Raw genomic sequence first — 19426 nt, 5'->3', positions numbered from 1 at the left:
TAAATATGCAAGAATCAGTTATAAGACATTCACTTAATGCTTCTGAAGACATGTAATCTTTGTTTTTCAGAGTGAAATCAAGCATTTGCACTGTCAGTAAAACATAACTGACTCTAGCTGTCTGGGATACATTGAAACAAACCGCATTACAGGATACCCATATACGAGGCCTCAATGACAGCGAATTGTGTATTGACATTTTGAGACGTAATGGTGTAACTACACCAGGAGCTGGCTTGTTTTCCTAGTTTTCATCTGTCCACTACATTCATTAGATCTATGCCAATAGCGTATAGCTCTCCACTGATATTTCATTCTGTTAACAGAGGTCTGTTGAGCCATGTGCAGTTATGTTCAGTACAAATGAATAATTATGAGGACTACAGAGAACAAGTGCAAAGAATTATTTTACATACTGTGTATATTCCAAGGTGTCGTTGAGAAACGTCATCCGCTTAAAATATGCCCAGCAGACCACGACAACTTCGTCCGCACCTGCTCCACTTCTTGGGGCATTGACATCTCTTTTCTTTTTAACATAAGTGTCACGTAGTGACTTCCACCGCTTCGTTGCTTTTGGCCCTGTAAAACGTAAAAACATATACATTCTGGGAATGGGTGAACATCAAGAGCACCTTAGACTTTTGATAAACAAGCCGGCGAAGAGGTGGCAAAGAGTGAGTGACAAGATCCGTGCTCCAGATTCAGTGACATTCTTGCACAGGAGACTGATATTTCTCTATCGGTCAAAGTTATGTGACCCGATAAAAGGAAATTAAAAAAAAAAAAAAAAAAGGTTATGCATGCTGTGGTGCTGTAGCAAAAAAAGTGCAACTAGGTGGTACAAAGTTTTGTTAAAACATTAAAAGAACATAACCAGTCATAACCTGCAAATATAGACATTCGACTACCGAGAAGAAAAAAAAAACACGTTTGGACTAGGTAAATGTTTGATCTAAAGAGAAGGAAGAAATTCGCTGCCCTAGCCTTCTTCATTTTTTTTTTTTTTTTTTGTTAGGAGGGATTGGTGGTTAACGTTGTCGGTGGCCGAGTCGTTTAGCGCACACCAGCTCGGAGCACGTGGACCGAAAGCTTGCGCTGCAGAACCCAGGGATCCTGGGTTCAATCACCACCCCTGCCCGTTTCGATCTGGATGAGCATCATACCGGCGTACGGTCATGTATCACTACTGCGTGGTGCACAAGAACCCAGGCGTGCGGTGGTACTGCACTGGCTAAATTGCTAATCTACAGCTGGGAATTGTATAAACAAACACACACCCCAATTTTTTTTTCTGTTTAATTAAACGGCACAAAACGCGTTTTTTTCCCCCTCGGTGTCATGAAAAAAACTGTCTAGATCCGTAGAAAAATTATCGTGTTCAATGGCAACGTATAATCTGCGCACCGTTGTGACAAAGCACAAACTATTTCCCCTTAGTAAAACACTATACGATAGAATTGTACGATGACAACGCGTAAAAAGCAGCATGCACATGGTGCTTGTGGCACCAAAGCGGAAGGGCAAAGAAAACACATACCTTCCACTCCCAGGATAGTACCTATGGTATTCCAGACGTGTTTCTTCTTGTCATTATTTTTATACTCCTTATCTGATAGGTCCCAACGAATGGGGCGCTTCTCAACCTCGTCAATGAGCATTTCATTGAATGCACGTTTGTCAACCATCGCACGTGCAATCGGCAAACAAAAAGAAGCGCAGTCAAACCGGCAAAACCGGAAGCGGTTTTCTGTGCAGAATCGATGGATGGATGGATGGATGAATACGGCTGACCCCTTTGGATCGGGCGGTACCTTACGCCAACTAGCCATGCGATGGTTCGAGCGACTCTCATTGGTCGAGAGCCGCTTCGACGCCTCGGCGCGCGCGTCTTGTTCTGGGGCGGCTAGAAACCAACGCTCCCGCGAAAACGCGCGGCCGCGCGCAGGAAATGACGTCGATTTGACGCCGACGCGCCTGAATCGCGAGCAAAAACGCTCCATGCGGTTTGCGCTTAAGAGAAAAAAATGTTCCGCGCAGTGACCGGAGCATGACGTAAGCACGTGAAACGTCATGCTCAATGTCCGACCGCAAACTTCTTTTTTTTTTTTTTGAATACGTATTTTTAGCTTCGCCATTGGCCGTAGGTTTCAGCGCTGTTCCAGATGCCTCGAGGGAAAGAAGGTTCTCCAGATTTCTGAGAGTGCCGGCATTGGCCACTTGGTCGGCTGCGATCAACATGGCCGAGAGGCGGCCGCGAGCGAGTGTGCTCGTCCCCGCACCAGCCGGCGGCGAGAACCTGGACAGCTGCTCCCGATGTGGTGCGCCATACTTCCCTCGCCGGCCTCGACGGGGGGCTCCGGGAAGGAAGCTGGGCTCGGATGGAAAATCCATAGCCGACACTAAATTTAGGCTCTCCCACACCCGCATCCTGTATACACCTCCCACGCCGATGGCGCTTGCGGTGTACGGGAACCTTCGCTATACTCTCGTACCAGGACGCCTGCGGTTGGTTCCAAACTCACTTTATAGCGCGCGACCTCTTCTACGAGGAACGGCGCGTGGCGAGGCACATTTCGAGGACGCTTAAGAACATGTCGCCTTCTCTGTCGGTGCGGTGGAACAGTCCTAGTATCTTTTTCGCCACGTCATCACGTTCCTGCCCATACCCAGGCGTCGAGAGCGGGGTCAGGTGACGAAAGGGAGGGAGGCGGTTGATTGGTCCGGTGAGCGGGATGATGGTGATGTGGCGGCTGCTACAGCACCGCCACCTTGGGAGCGAACGGAGTATAGTCAGCGCGACTACTGGACAAAAAGACAAACTTTGGTCAGTATACATGCCACAGAACGAATGGACGCGGCCATTCCGTCGAAGCTTCGCGGGGCACTCGGAGGTTCGAGCCCGAGATCGAGTTCCATGATTACGGTTGTGGTCCGTCTCAGAGTTTTGCCAGTATTCCGCACGAGAGGGCGCTAGTTGTCTTATTGCTGCAGCGGACTGCATTGTTAGGTTGGTGCTCGCAACTCCAACCTTCTGCTTTTAATGATTCCTGCTTCTCCGTTTTACATTTCCGCCGCCAGGGCGCGCCAGCGTTCTTTGTACATTTGGATAGGCGATAGCTCCCCGCTCTCCCCTCTTTCACGTCTTTTCCCCGGGTTGACGCCGCGCCCTTGGACTTGCGAATGCGTCAGTGCTGTAGGCTTAGAGGCAAGGAAAGTTGCGAGATACATTATTCGTTAGCCGCACGTAAGAGGAACATTAGCAATAACAATTAACGCACGTTGCGTTGTTACCTTTTTTGTTTAGTAATAAAAGGAACTTTCTACAATTTCTTCATTATGTATCCTCCATGAAGGCCATTTACATCTTTCGTTTCTCATTTATGAGGCTCGAAATGCACCGGGAAGGAGTGTAAATGGTCAGTAAATTTTTCTATAAATATACTCCTGACTTGCAGTCTGGAAACGCTAAAATGTTTTTAATTAACTTTTCTTTCGAATATGGGGACGTACACTATCGGCAACATGTGACCAGCCACGTAATCCCCGTACGTTTGTCAAAGAATAACAGCGAGGGTCGTTACCCGTTGCTGTTTCGAAAGTGTAACGAGTCCGTCAGTGCGTTACCGAAAATCGTAACGCTTTACCGGTTGCGTTTTTACGTGTGACGCCTTACCGCTAACTCTCCAAAGCACGACCTCTTAGTTCACTAACAAGCTGGACATTGCTCACGCACCGAGACATGTTTCTCGAAGAGAGACATGGTCCGGGAACGCCGTCAGATCATTGGAAGCTTTAACTGTATACATGAAAAAAAAAAGTTTTTGTGTGTGTGTGGTTATTTACGATTTTGGGACGTCGATACTTCCAAGAAGTCGCAGTGAAATTTCAACAACTCTAATTAAATTCCTTTTTTTTTCTTGAAGTGTGTGTCTGTGTGTGTGTGTGGGGGGGGGGGGGGGTCATACTTGTAGATGTGCGAATACTGCCTCGAATTGAATAGCGCAACTTCAGTCCTAGCTGGGGCTGGCTCTTTTGAACTTTACTAAGCAGATCACTAAAACAGCCGTAGCATCTTACCTGCAGCCGATCGCAACTGCCCTTGCGACTAGGCCAGTCGTACTTTTTGGGGTTTCGCGGTACGAACGTTGTGTCACACTTTGTGTCACATATGCAGCTGATCACAAGGGTTGCCATCATGCCCGAGCCGGTGATTTCGGTTTCGCCGTTGACTCCCGAAACGAGACTTTGATGTATCTACAAAAACTACACAAAACGTAAAAATGGACAGATTGTAAATTAAGGACACTTCCTTCACTAGAGACGGTGGTAACCCTAAAATTTGGAAAATGTACCGGAGTCACCCTTTAATCATTAAAAGAAACGTCCCGCCAATTGTGACAGTCGGACTGTACAATTTAAAGGTGACTGAAATTTGGGCGTGTAAAAAGAAATACACGTTTTTGGGAAAATAAATTCTAGTTCCTTTTGAGTCCCCCCTCGTATATTTGCAGTATGGTTAAGATATACTTTAAGTGCACACTTCCTTTCATAAAAAACGCGAACTTCGTATATTTAATATATGTTTCTCTTAGCCAATGGTTCCATTTCAGAGTTCAGCATCGAGTGCATAACGTCACCAGTACACTCTCAAGAAAAAAGGGTGTAAAAAGGTGTATCTTTACACCCTTTGTCCCATATAATACACCTCAAAATTTCAAATCGACGTACAGCGCCCTACAGTCGAACAGACGCCCCGAAATTTGACGAGGGGCTTGATAGCCGTGTGGTACAACTTTTTAAATAGCTAAAGTACGTATCATAGACCACATAAAGAAGACACCGAGTTTTTACAGTAGGGCCAAGAAAACCCAGATTATTTTTTTAGTTGTCAGTAAAACGTACATTAGCTATTTTAATAAGATGTACCCCACGGCTATCAAGCCCCTTGTAAAATGTCGGGCCGTCTGATCGACTGTAGGGCGCTGTACGTCGAATTGAAGTTTTGGGGTGTATTATATGGGACAAAGGGTGTAACGATACACCATTTTACACCCTTTTTCCTTGAGAGTGTATTGCTTTAATAAAAGAAATGTTGTCGGAAGCCTGCACCACATAATTAAATAACAAACTATCAAACTACCCGCAAAAAAAAAAAAAAAAAAAAAAAAACTAAAAAAAAAAAAAAGAAAACGGGGACAAAGTGAAAGTGCACATGGGTCGAGCGCTGCCTCCAAATTAGGTAGTTCGCAGAAGGGTTATTACCGCGTGCTGATTTGCGGAAATGGTCGTTTTAATACTCCTTTGCCGGCCTCTCATTGGCTGGTATCATTTTTGGAATAAAGACTGATATCGAGGGGCACCGATTTGAGCCAGGGTGCCTGCAAACACTATAGCGTTCGAGGTCTATCCTGGCTAACTGAATTATTTTTATATTGTATGTCGTTATTGCTGCCTCCCGTGCTGCTACGCAAGCTTAAAAAAAGAAGCCCGGACACCGTGTAAGTTAGCTTTGTGATCACCGGTTAGTTTCACGCCACCTCTGACCTTTCCCTATAAATATGGGATTAGCAGTGTTGGGCGCAAATTCGAGGTAAACCGTTTTTTTTTTTATCCCACTAAAGTTTGCACGCAGGCTCGAGAGATCGAGGTAGAGTGAACGTTCTAATCGAGGCCTGGCAAAATTGCGCGCCGGCGAAGTTATTCAACGTTTCCAATTAAAAAATGCGTAAAAAAAAACGCACAAGGACTGCAAATTAACCTCACGCGATAATGTTTCTTTTTATACGTGTGTGCGCGTGTGTGTTAACGAGGCAACGGCGAAATTAATAGGATTAAGGCTGCGAGGAACCGCCGCTCCTATTAGGATGGGTCTGGAGAGAATCTGAAGGAGATGGAAGAAAAGAGATGGAAGATGGGAATGAAAGCGAGCTCTGATTGCAAGGATAGTCGCAATCAGGCCGCACTCCCACTGCCAATACACTGTCTGCGGGAAGTGTCCGAGGCGTGTCCTTGGTAACGTTGGCAGTGGATTGATGTGTTACCAGTGGGACCACGCCTTAATCAGAGCGAACCGTCGTTCGCTCCTCGCGCACATTCTCAACTTCGATATAGACCCGAGCGGTACCGCTTGCAGCGCTGCGATCGCTCGATGATGACGTAGTGACCAGCATCACGTGACGGGGCAAGGTATTTTCTCAGGTTTGCTTCGGTTGCGTGACTTATCACATAGCGGCAGAAACTCTTCATGTTTTTGCTATGACGCGAAACGGTGCGTAAAACAACACCTAAAAAAATAATAATAATCCGAATACGCCAAACGAAACAACCGGAAGTTGTGTGTAAGTTACGATGGAATCCTTCGTTAGCTTCGTGGCCGCCAACACCGCTCGGATACTTCGCCGTGGAGCCCAACGAGCATACTTGTTCTGTTTGCTACTTTTCTTGACAAACAGCTCAAATAAACAGGGTATAGAATAACCCTCGCATCATCTAGTACGAAAACCTCATTGGTCGAGTATGCCCTTTTTATTCCGAAGTGACGGGACAAACGTGAATACGGATTCAGCTAGAACGGATCTCGGTAGCTACGCTATTCGCCTCGAGATCGAACCGTGCCGCCACCGTGCGGCCGAAATTGGAAACGCGCGAAAGCGGGGATACCGCCGTGCGTCGTCTGCTACGGGCGCGCGCTCAGAAGCATGGATCTCGACGACACAAGCCCGTTTCAGGCTGAGCTTGACATTCTTATTAAACGTTGTATGTTTTTGTTGCCGTTTCTTCTTACTAAAGGTTGTGTTGTATCGTTTGCCATGCCTAGAAATTCAGCAAAGCGATTATTATTAAGTCGGAAGCTTCCATAATCTTAGTGTGTTGTATTTTATACAATCGCTGGTCCCACGTATTTTTGCTATCTCGCACAAACCGTGGCTTTCATAAAGCATTGAATGTTGAGTGGGTCTGTGGTTTGATTAGAAAATTAACCCGACTGATCGCTATCCTTCAATAGACTAATCAATCAATCAGTATGTTGATTTTTCGCCGGTCATATTGCGTGAAAGACGTTAAAACTATATATATATTTTTTACTGCTTTTACTATGTCATAAATGGCATATTGCATTCCCATTCTAAACTTCACGTTGTGAGTCCTACATAAATATGAACACAGAAGCCTTTTAAAATGAAGTATTTTTAAGTTATTATTTAAACAGTATAATCACCCTCGGCGAAATGACAAGCACGCTGAAGTGGTTTCCCGTGCAAGCCTGTGTCACAAAAGAAGTAAAGACGCCAAAAATATTAAAGCAGACATATTTTACTCCTTGATGACTTTCTCCAGCACAAGACTCCACCGGCAAAAAAAATTGCAATTAAAGCATTACTCGAATGATCTGAAAGTTAATTGATGAACTGCCGAGTCCCGATATGCGTTAGGTGAGGGCGGAGGGTGATCGGAAAGTCTCGTGAAGGTTGCTAGCCCTCATCAGCAAAAGAGTATCACGGCGGCCGATGCTGTCTGTGTCGTGGTGCGCGTCGTTTGCTTGGGTTGCAGAGTCTACCGTGTTTGAATACAAGATTATTTAGCCAGAAATTATAGTATTAGCCTCTTGACATCCGCGGCCCTCACCGAGAAAATTGAAGCGGGTGAACCCGCACTACCGAGAAAAGCATTTAATAATAGAAACATTGTTGCGTTGCTCGGTTACACTCGTTTATTACAGTCACGGCAGATATATTAGGACAGTTTGCTTCACTTGTTTCAGTTGTGCTGCCAACGTGCAGTTTGCAGATTTTAACTAGAAGAGACATTCTCTCCTCATCGCAACGCAGTAGATTTGTTCAGACTCCAAAAACCTTACCCACACTATGGCACAGTAAAAGGGCAGAGGAACTCAATAGCATGGTAATTTCTAATACAGCGCTAACTTATCTTCATTCTAAATATTTATATTACTGCAAAAGCTAGACGTTAAAAAAAAAAAAAAAAAAAAAAGCTTAGAAGCTGCGATTTCACAACCCACGGTAGCAGTATTATGTTATCTGGGTTGGAATTTATTATTTTTTGAATTCCCACGTTGATGAACCGATACATCCATTCTAAAAGAAACAAATATTTAACATAAATATTCCAGTTTAGCCGCAGACAGGCATCAGTCGTGGTTATCCATGCTTTCCAACGTCTGCCTAGAGCAGACGACGCACCCACAGAAGCGATTATATACATTTGGGCCGCAGGCTGGCAACACGATTCGATCTTCACTGAAGCACCGAAAAGTACTCCATTTTTTTCCGCTAGAATTGTTTTCCCACCGATAGTATGCGACAAAATAAACGCAAGAATCTACGCCGTTTCGCGTGCGACCGTGGAGAGCCTATGGGGCGGCCGTTTTCCGATCCCCGCTTTGATGATGATGATAGCGCGACCGCAGCGCCACCTCTAGGTCGATCTCGAGGCCAATAGTTACGCGACGCCGGACCAACGCTTGCTTTGCCGTACGCCACGTCAGTATCGAGACCGAAAAGTTACCGCACAAGGTAATACTATGGTGATGCCACGCGTACGTGATATTTCCACACTCGATTAGCTTTCACGGACCACAGCAGATGCGAAATCGCGCGAGCAAACTGCGAAAAAAGAAAAAGCGATCGAAATGTGAAGTTTGACGCCTGCTCAACACTCCTCCCGATGGCTGTCTGTTTGCTCTGCCTGTTTCCTACAAGCTGAAAAAAAAAAAAAAAAAGAAAAAGAAAATTTGTTTTCGGAGCAATTCCATCCCAGAATCTACCTGGTTTGTCACTTGACAAGCTTCAGGAGACAGGACCACGACCGACTTGAGACGTAATGGTAATGGGACATATAGGGCTTTCGCCTTAAAACAAAGAAACAAAGCGTACGTGCGAATGTGGCGCCGACGAGCCGAGGTCTCTATACGAAATCTGGAGCGTCAAGTTTTACTTCAAAGCGAATGCTCCCCATACACCAACACAGTGTTTATTCGAAGGAGCCCATTGTGCACACACCAGGTATGGGCATTGCGCGTGCGCAGAAACCAAATTCGGGAGGAGTGGAGCGCATGCGCAGTGCCGACAGCAGCGCCACCACAGTTTCGTGACGTCAGTGACTCGAGTTGGTCTTTATATAGATTGCGGCGATTGGCTCTTCCATTTGCTTTGAAGGAAAACTTGACGCTCCAGATTTCGTGGAGAACTCGTCTCGTCGTCGCCACATTCGCACGTATTTTTATGTTTCTTTGTTTTGAGGCGAAAGCCCTATATGTCCCATTACGCGAAAAGGAGGCGTCGGCGTTGTGCCCGAAAGATGGCCATAAAAATACGTCATCGAGCACGCGCCGCTCAAGGTAGAAGCGGACGCGCCTCAGAAATAAAACGCAAAGAAAAGCGCAGCGACGTACGCAGCTGCTTCGTCACGGAAACCGTGAAGCCGGCGGGGCGCCGCTCCTGCGCAGTGGGGGAACGGGATGTCACAGCCGGACTATAATACTTTCGCAGTCCTACACGTAAGCAATCTTAAAGTGTCTTTGGCGTGTTTTCATTTTTTTCTCGAAACGACGAAGTACACAGCTTAAGTGCCTTATGTGCGAGAGGCAGAGTCTCTGAACGCGCTCGAAGGCAAGCACGGGTTGAGACACGGGAGGGGAGGTGACAAGTGTGTCGAAAGGTGACTTTAACTGCATATGCATTCTTCTCCACGCAAGCGTGGATGTTCCTTTCCGCCGCGCATAATTGACGCCGTCCGTTCCGCGGCGGGCCTCTTAATTAAAGGGCTTTGCGCACCCCTCGCGCCGGCGCGGGAGAATTTCAGATTTGCCGGGCGTCCCGCGACTCTATCGCGGAAACTTGTGGGTGGCGTCAAACTTCGCTAATATCCAAAAATCAAACGCACGCGCGAGAAAAAAAAAAAAAAAAAAATCAACCGGAAATTGCGTGGAATTTGGAACTCGCGAAAATCGTTTAATCACTCTCGCCAGTTTCGCGGGAAATCCCGAGTAGCTTATATTACTGCTCTGCAGCCACTGAGATGGCATGCGGCCTTAGCCGATATAAGAATGCTGTAAGAAGACGAATCGTGGAGCAAAAATGCGTCATCAATATTATAGGCCACGCCCTGCGTATCTTAAGTTGCCAATAACTCGAAGAAATCGGGAGCGGTGTACTCTCCCGCAGAGTACTTTGGAAAGTTAGTCGCTCAAATCTATACGCAGAAATCTGGGCCAATGACGGGGCTGGTGATACGTTTCAACCTGAACGAAAAAAGAACAAAAACAGTCCGCGCTATGGCAATGAGCCAGACACGTACAAGTTACTAAAAAAAAGTAATTAATTTAAGTTATTGAGTATTGACGTCAAAATTAATTTGACTAGAGTACAAATTACTCAAAGAGAGCGTATTTGAGAAAATTACTAATTACCGTAAAAAGTAGCAAATTACTTTTGAAGTTACTTTTATATTTTTTTATGGTAAAAAGAAAGTACAGAGGCTTTGATCCATTAGCGAAATTTTGCTAGCCAAGTATGAACCGGCTTGTCTTTTTTTTTCGCAGAAATTATTTAATAGCTGGTTCTGCTTCTGCGTGCCTAATTGTTTTGTACTTTCTTGTTTGTTTAATCAGTGAGGTACTGCGAATGTGTCATTTCTACTTTGAGGTTTAGCACTGTCTGAGCTTGACTTTTTAGACAGTGTTTGCTTGTTTACAGTGTTGCGTAAAGTACATGTTAAAAAGTGCCTGAAGTAAAGTACAAAGTAAATGAGAGGTTATGTACTTCAAGTAAAGTAGTAATTACGCCGGGAGCAATGTACTTGAAGTAACGTATATAAATGCAATATATTTCAAGGTAAAGTACAAGCAATTTTAACACAATCTTTCATGATGCCCTTTCATTCTCTATACAGTGTTTTTTTTTTAACTGGGATGCATTGCTCCAGGCGCAATGAGAGGTGCATCAGTTTTTTACAGAAATGGCAGTAAATATTGTATAAGGTCAAGTCGCCGCAGAGTAGTTGTTTTACTCTCGCTGACGAGCTATTTGGCAAAATCAACTTATAAGGCACTTATTTCTATCGGTCTTACAGCCGCCCTTACTTCACTCAGAGAAATGACCAGATGACGTCTCGAAAGAGCGCGTTTTCCCACGACGATACCGCCATTTTTCGTTTTCGAATTCGGAGAATATACATTGAAGTCGGTAGTTTTACTTCCCCCGGAAAATACAAGTACATGTTCTGAGAATTTACTTCAAGCAAAATAAATTTTTTCTAAACAGTAGTACTTTAAGTACCATGTACATAGAGTACTTCCCAACATTGCTTGTTTATTATTTTTTTTTATATAAAAACTTTGGGGGAGTTACTACAGGTTTCTCGAACGATCTTTGAATCTTTGAAGATCTGCATATTCTGAGTTATGGGAGGAAAGGCAACGCAAAAAGGTCATCTTTGCGTTGCCCTTGAGGGCGCGATTCTTCGAGTACGGTACAAACAACGGGAGCAGCGGACGAGCTTCCGAGCGGGTGCTGCATTTTGTTTCCTTCTTTGAGTGAGGATGCAGTGCGTGCACCTATTGTAGTGGGCGACAGTTTCTATGTTAGGGAGAAGCGGGGACCAGCCTTTTTTTCAAATGGGTCCAAGTCTCCTTGAGCTTCGGGACACAGAGAAACGCCAGTCTTAGGCGCCAATCCCGCAGTTACTCGGCCTCTCTTGCGTCGTCTCTGTTCGCTCCCCGCGCCTCAGTTGCAGTGTGTGTGTGCCGGTGTGTGTGTGTGTGCGTGTGTGTGTGTGGGGGGGGGGGGGGGGGAGAGAGAAGGGGAGGGGGCGGCTTGTGAAAATTTGGGGGGCTTCGGACTCTCCAAACCATTTTCTCCCCTCCCCCCCCCCCCCCCCCCTTCCTACGCCACATGCTTCCCGCTCTTTGCAAATATCAAAGGATCTTCCAACATTTTACCTCCTTTGTGCGGGAATGCTTGTTGATAGGCAAAACAACCATTAAAATTCGAAAGTAATTTCTAACTCGAGAAGAAGTTACCCAAAGAATTAAATAAAGTAAACTACTAATTACCGAAATAAAATTGTAATGGAAAGTTACTAAACACTTCAGAAAAGTAGTCAAAACTACAGTAACTTGAGTAGAGTAGTTGAAGTACGTACAAGTCTGCAACGAGCTCAGCGAAATGGCATGCTCGGTACCGCAGCCGCATTCTATTTTCTTTCTGTTGAAACGTATTACCAGTCTCGTCGTTTGCCCAGCTAGGGCGTACTACTAGAATGGGGGGAGGTGTGCCGTCCGGCGTCCATGGGTGTGTCGCCATCTACCTGCACGCCGTCGAGGGCGCTGTGGGGCAGAGCGCAGACGACGCCTGACAGAGGTGTGGCGATACCAGCAGATACGCTTTATTCGACGTGAATATAATAATATCTATTTTACATTTACAACGGTGGAGGCCGAGCAAAGAAGCCGGACGAAACGGCTTGACGAGCTCTCGTCCCCCGAATTGCATTCTGCAGCAATGGCAAGGCGAGAGAGAGATAAAAAAAAAAAACAGACACACACACGCACACCAAAAACATTAGTCGTCTACAACAAGATGGGACATCAACGCACGCAATTCTTTCAAGCTGATGATGTCTACGTGAACGTCACTGTGAATAAAACAATTAAGCAGTTTAGATAATCTGTAGCACAACCTTTCTTTTCCTAGGTTTAATCGGCAAGTATAGGTACATTCCAGTATTCAGGTTTTCGAAATTGATAATTGAGAACGTGTTGGTTTAAACCAGACAGTTCAATTATGTAAGTACGGTTACTGCACAATTCATGTTTATCCTTTGTAGAAAGCCTATAATTATACGTGTTGTAGATACTTAATATATTATACATTCCGAACAGGGTTTCTTTATGCGAGCATTGTGGCACATTGGCAATTGTACGTAACGTTCGTTTTTGAAGTGAATGCATTATCTTAAGATTTGTTGCCGTGGTTGTACCCCAAACCAGGTGGCAGTAATTTAAATGAGCAAAAAATATAGATTTATACAGTAATAATTTAACCGACCTCGGAAATATATATCTATTGCGATATACCAGACCTACAACCTTTGCTAATTTTTTTTTTAAACACTCAATATGATATTCTTATGACATGTTTTGTGAAAACACAACGCCAAGCGTTTTGAATGACTCAACCAATTCAATATTTACCGAGTTTCTATAAATGTGTTTTAATGGAGAAGTAACTTTATTTTTCGGCCTAAATATCATGGCGTTTGTTTTATTTTTAAAGCGCATTTATCGGTCCATTCTCCTAATTTATCTAAGGTGTTGGCCATAGATATAAGTTGATCTGCCTTATCAGCAGTAAAAAGAAGCGTCGCATCGTCAGCATATATAACAAATTTAGTTTTCTGGTCAATGTTCACAATATCATTGACGTAAGCTTTGAAAAGAAAAGGTCCTAAAATACTGTTTTGGGGTACGGTCGATATTACCGATTTGAATGTGGAAATGAAATTATTACAACAAACATATTGTTTGCGGTTTCCAAGATAGGATTGAAGAAGAGTTAATGCTTGTCCGCGAATTCCATAATATTCCGCATTCATCGTTTTTTTTTTTTTTTTGCCTGCTCGGGTTTCAGAGAGGGTAATGTGAAAAAGCGTAACTTGCGCGAGCGGCAGAAGCCTATATTCGAAGTACGAATGCTGTTTGGGAGCGGTCAGTTTTCAAAATCTCACTTTTTTTTTTCTTTTTTCTTATGCTGTTACAGAAAAATGTTTTATCGCACCATACATACCAGCATTAAGAAAGCGAATTTTGAGTATGATATGGTGTGCGATACTTTTCTCAACACTTCAGTGCCAGAGCTCTTTTAATTATATTGTCGGCAACTGCACATTTTCCAGACCCTTAAATACCTAGTTTTTGTTCTGGTGTTAATACATCTTTTTATGTGTAGCATTGGTTGATGAACGCGAGCTTTTCTCGACTTCTGCATTCTCGGCCAAAGCTCGATTCCAGTGAGCGTGCGTCATACGAAAATAAGCGCAATGACTGGCAATTAGGTATATGGAGCTACTTCAACTGCTGTCTTTATTGAAGAGCAATCCCACTTGGAGAAGTTTGCTTTCTGTGACATGCCATACAGGTCGGCACATATTTTTCTTATACTTTTTTTCCCTCCCTTCATCAGTTTTGTTTTGTCCTTGGAATGAGACCATCCTATTTCGTGAAAAAAGATGCGTTGCTCGGCTTCCGAAACAAGAAGGGGTTCTCTTTGCATCTGTAGTGATCCACGTTGCACCTCGGCGCACAAAACAGCACTGTTTTCTCATTTTCTTCGCCTTGTTTGATATCGTTGAGTCCCTTGTCTCTTCGGCACAGATAGCAGCCACACAAGGTTGTATCGCCTCACACACAACGCAAAACAAGCCCCTATAGAGGTGCCGATGCGATCAGCACACCCAGGGGTGGATGCAGGAATTTCCTGAGGGGGGGTCAGGTGTTGGTCTGAGTGCCATACGTTTAGGAACCCCCTCCCCCTCTCCCTTGTTTCACGCCCTAAATTTTACGCAAGCAGAAATTAAGAGGGGGGTCAGGACATCCGGACCCCCACTCTAAATCCGCCCCTGAGCACACCTTCCAGTTCTAGTACACTCTAGCCCAGCCCTTTCCGTAGATGGTGCAGCGATTGACTTTCCCACGTGCTTTGCGGAAAAGTGGACGCACCAGATCTCATAGGGGTAGAAACTCGAGGCTTTTTCGTGGTCCGCTTCTGCCTCGAAGTATCAGTTTGTGCTTCATTCTATCACGCTGATCCTCCAAGGAACGCGACCGGCGGGAGAATTAGATTTAACCCATTTTTGGATGTTTGATATATTTTTATTATTATCTTTTAATAATGGTTTCGCAATAATGATATTTTCTTCCCTCATTTTTTTACGTTTGTTTTTCGGTCACCTGCCAGCCCAGATTGTTAAAAAATAGTCCCAGATCCATTATAAAAAGAGGGGGAAAAAAAACTGCCGCGAGCGAACTGTGTTTTCCGGTTGGCCGAAGCCACAAATTGCGAAGAAAGAATAAAGAAATACACACACACCGTTACCGTTTACATTAAATTTTCTGACACGTGCAGGCGTCGGTGTGTGCGAAACGCGACAGCTCTGATTGTAAGGAGCGAACTTGTGCAATCGAGCTGGTTAGGAAATACCTTCATCTAAACCCTGAGCTAAGGAGAACTTGTCTTGTCAGGGTTCAGGTAATGAAGTCAACTTACCCCTCAATGTCACCTCTATGTCGAACAAAGAAAGAAAACATCAGGCAACGCGTGTTTCCTCATCTCTTGATTTCACTCGATAAGAATAGAGATAGTCTGTATTTTATTTTGCCTTTTCTCGGGGTTTAGGTTACCATGTTTTCTAACCAGCTCGCTAGCATACGTTCGCTCCATAGAAGTCGGGTTCTGGTTTCCCCGTTGGGCAGGATCATCCCCCAACCTACTTGGACGTCCCTCTCTCGGCGCTTCTCCGCTGAGTGCACTAAAACGAGAACTGAACAGCAACGAACATCGCGATGTTCCCCGGAAAGATTTTAGACGACAGCCATAAAATGCTAATAAGCAGGAATGAAACCTTTGGACGCGTATAGTTTTTATTCCACGGCTCTACAAAGTTTCAAAGCATGAATTGCTTCTTAACGCTTGCTTCACTCCCAATTTTTTCCGTCCCTCTATTTCCCGCTAAATTTAGCGGGGAAAACGGCGTCACGTGACCTATCCACTTTGGGGAAATTGACGGCACATGACCTATACGCCAATGGTGTTTCTCCGCTAAATTTAGCAGGAAAAGTCACGTCTGGTTACCAAAACATGAAATCAGTTTCCCGGCTAAATTTAGCGAGAAATTGACGCCACGTGGCCTATACATCAATTCAGTTACCCGCTAAATTTAGCGGGGAAAATTGCGTCTTGGGACCTAGACACCAATCCAGTTTCCCCCGCTAAATTTAGCGGCGGAAATCGACGTCACGTGACCTATACAACCATGCAGTTTCCCCGCTAAAGTTAGCGGGAAAATAGACGTCACAGGACACACCAATTCCCTAAAAAGCTTGTCATGCATTAGAGGACCTTGAAGGTGAAGGTGGCGGCCAATGTTTTTGCATTGAATCCTATGGGCCACATTTGCAAAATTGTCAATTTCTGCTTTTCTTGACAAAAGACCGTAATGTTCCCGACAGGCACGTAGCCAGGGGGAGGGGGGGGGGGGATGTCCCACGGGGCCCGCCCCCCCCCCCCTCCCCTAAATCCTACATTTTGCTGAGTCCTCCTCTTCCCCCTCCCCCGAAATAAAATCCTGGCTACATGCCTGGTTCCCGAGGACTGTAATTGCCCGCATATCATAGAACGGAAATCAATTAGAATTTCGATGTTTCCTCGACCACTTTTAGAGCGCAGCTCTTAGGCGCCCGTTTCCGGCTTGAGCGGCGTCGGCGTAACCGCGACCCCCCCCTCCCGAGGACCTCGGGATGACTTCGGGTTCCTTCGGGAGGACCTCGGGAGGACCTCGGGTTCCTTCGGGAGGACCTGGGGTACCTTCGGTGACCTCAAGGAGGGGGGGGGGGGGTCACGTGATGCCCCCGAGGTCACGTGACCCCCATGAGGTCACGTGACCCCCCCCCCCCCCCCCCTCAGTACCCTTCCCTACTCCTCCTAAAGAGCTGCGGTCTAATTCGGAGTTACAGGGAGATGTAAACGGCTTTCACTTTTTTATTTCACGGAATTTCTCAGAAAGTTGATCACGATAGATCAGTCGCTCGCCTAGTGGTTCAGTTCGGCTGCGTGGGCAACAAACATATTTGTTTTTCTGACGCCGCGTGCGGCTGTGACTCATGAGCAGTCAGTGAAGCAGGGACGAGCCCCAGCGGAACGCTGCCGCTCTACACGTGTCCATTCGATGCCCCGCCCTCGATCCTGGTAGATGACACAAAGAATTCAATCCACAGGCCTTAGGTAAACACCGAGCTGTTCTGCGAACGGGCTTACGATGACGTCACGTCGGCGGCCATTGTCGTGGACTCGCTGATGAGCGCCTGCCTTCTTCTTGAGCACACATTTCGCGGCATCGAGTTTGTATCTGAAATGAGCACCAGCGTGATACGATGACGCCAGTAGTCCAACTCCTCCTGCGCTTTCGTCATCTTTGTCTACTGGTCTGTGGAATGTGGTCCGAGCATGCCCAGTAGCTCACTTCTAAAGAATAGCGGACACATGCCCATCCATTTACAGCCTAATGACTCGACATTTTTCGTCTGGAACCGCTGGAGAGGTAGATGCACTACGCATCGGCCTGCAGTAGGAAGCCAGAAGGTAGCTAATAGTGATGTCCCTCGATGCTTCTTTTTACAAGTAACGGCAACTAATACGAATGACGAAGCACATTCCGTAGGAAAAAAAAAATGGCGTCATTCAGTTTAGACATCTGCTTTGCGCTGGCTTTCGCTTCCTAAAACCTGTACCGTCACGCAGTCGGCGCTTCAAAGAATGTCGCTCCTTGGGGAAAAATCTGATTTATGAACTTTACCTAATAAGCGTATTTGCCAACGCAGTCTATTTTCGGTGAACAAAATAACGCTCATAATTTAAGAAAACAAAAATTCCCCAAAAACTCATAACCGGTGAGAAATAATTCATTCCTTGGAATACGTTTTACATAGGCAAGTTTTTAAGCTTTTATCAGTTTTCAAGGCTATCCGTAACGTACATCCACACAAGCACTTACGGAAGCATAGAACACCATATAGCTCCTACGGAGCAGAGTAGCGCAATCCTTTGATGCGCGTGTTTCGCCGACAACATGGCCGACAGAGCGGCTTGGCGCGAGTCACGTGGTACTCAGGGTTCCAGGAGGCTGCCCGCCCTACGGGAGAATACATGGAGATCGACTCAACACGGCAGATTAAAAAATAAACGCCAAGTTCTCACTTTTCGAAACTAGTCTGTCGTGAAGTTTGTAAAGCACCAAACACTTTACCAAATTTTTCATAATATCGGATGTGTGTGAAAACTTTGAGAAGGCCATTTCCAAAGCAATGGCGTTTTAATCAGACGATTTGTATACGCAGTGTAGATGGACTTTCTGGGTTGGCCGGAGCGGGTCACGTGAACGGTGTGACGTCGCCGCGTCGCTCAGGCAATTAAAAAAAAAGAAGAAATTACGTCTTTACGTGGCACGCAACTTAGAGCAAATTATACTGAATGTTCCTTTATTATGTCAAAAACTATTGACGCTCCATACTTCCCCACAATATTGAAGAAATAACGATTTTCTCACGTTCCCCATGCATTTTTGACTGGAGTTGGAACCCCCGGGCGTTCGCCGCTAGTCTCCGAGAGATGGCGTTCTAGATTGCGCTACTCTGCTATATAGTGCTCTACGGAAACAAAATCTGGATTGCTTTCCCACCTTACAAAAAAATAATGGAAACAAAGATTTCTGTCTCTCTCTCTCCACACACACACACACACACACACACACACACACACACACACACACACACACACACACACACACACACACACACACACACACACACACACACACACACACACACACACACACACACACACACACACACACACACACACACACACACACACACACACACACACACACACACACACACACACACACACACACACACACACACACACACACACACACACACACACACACACACACACACACACACACACACACACACACACACACACACACACACACACACACACACACACACACACACACACACACACACACACACACACACACACACACACACACACACACACACACACACACACACACACACACACACACACACACACACACACACACACACACACACACACACACACACACACACACACACACACACACACACACACACACACACACACACACACACACACACACACACACACACACACACACACACACACACACACACACACACACACACACACACACACACACACACACACACACACACACACATACATACATACATACATACATACATACATACATACATACATACATACATACATACATACATACATACATACATACATACATACATACATATATATATATATATATATATATATATATATATATATATATATATATATATATATATATATATATATATATATATATATACACACACACACTTTGAGCAGGTGCAAGGTTGGGGCTCTCATGAGAGACGGAAAAAGCGCGCGGACTCCTTACCGCAACCGCTGGCCTTGTACCTGCTCCACAAGCGGTAACTTTTATGCGCTACAGCGCTTCTCACGCGCTCGGAGCCTTTCTGAAAATTTCTGATTAAGTGATTTTCGATTATGCTCGGCAA

General features: G+C 45.3%; 1 protein-coding gene across 2 annotated transcripts in view; it reads left to right on the top strand.

Annotated features, from left to right (window-relative positions):
- Positions 1 to 19426, top strand: part of LOC8051298 (adenylate cyclase type 1) — a 368813-nt gene that overhangs the window by 127219 nt on the left and 222168 nt on the right. The window lies entirely within an intron of this gene.

This window comes from Ixodes scapularis, unplaced genomic scaffold (genome assembly GCF_016920785.2).
Source record: "Ixodes scapularis isolate PalLabHiFi unplaced genomic scaffold, ASM1692078v2 PGA_scaffold44__24_contigs__length_19508400, whole genome shotgun sequence".
NCBI lineage: Eukaryota > Metazoa > Arthropoda > Arachnida > Ixodida > Ixodidae > Ixodes > Ixodes scapularis.
This window is presented reverse-complemented; position numbering and strand designations above follow the sequence as displayed.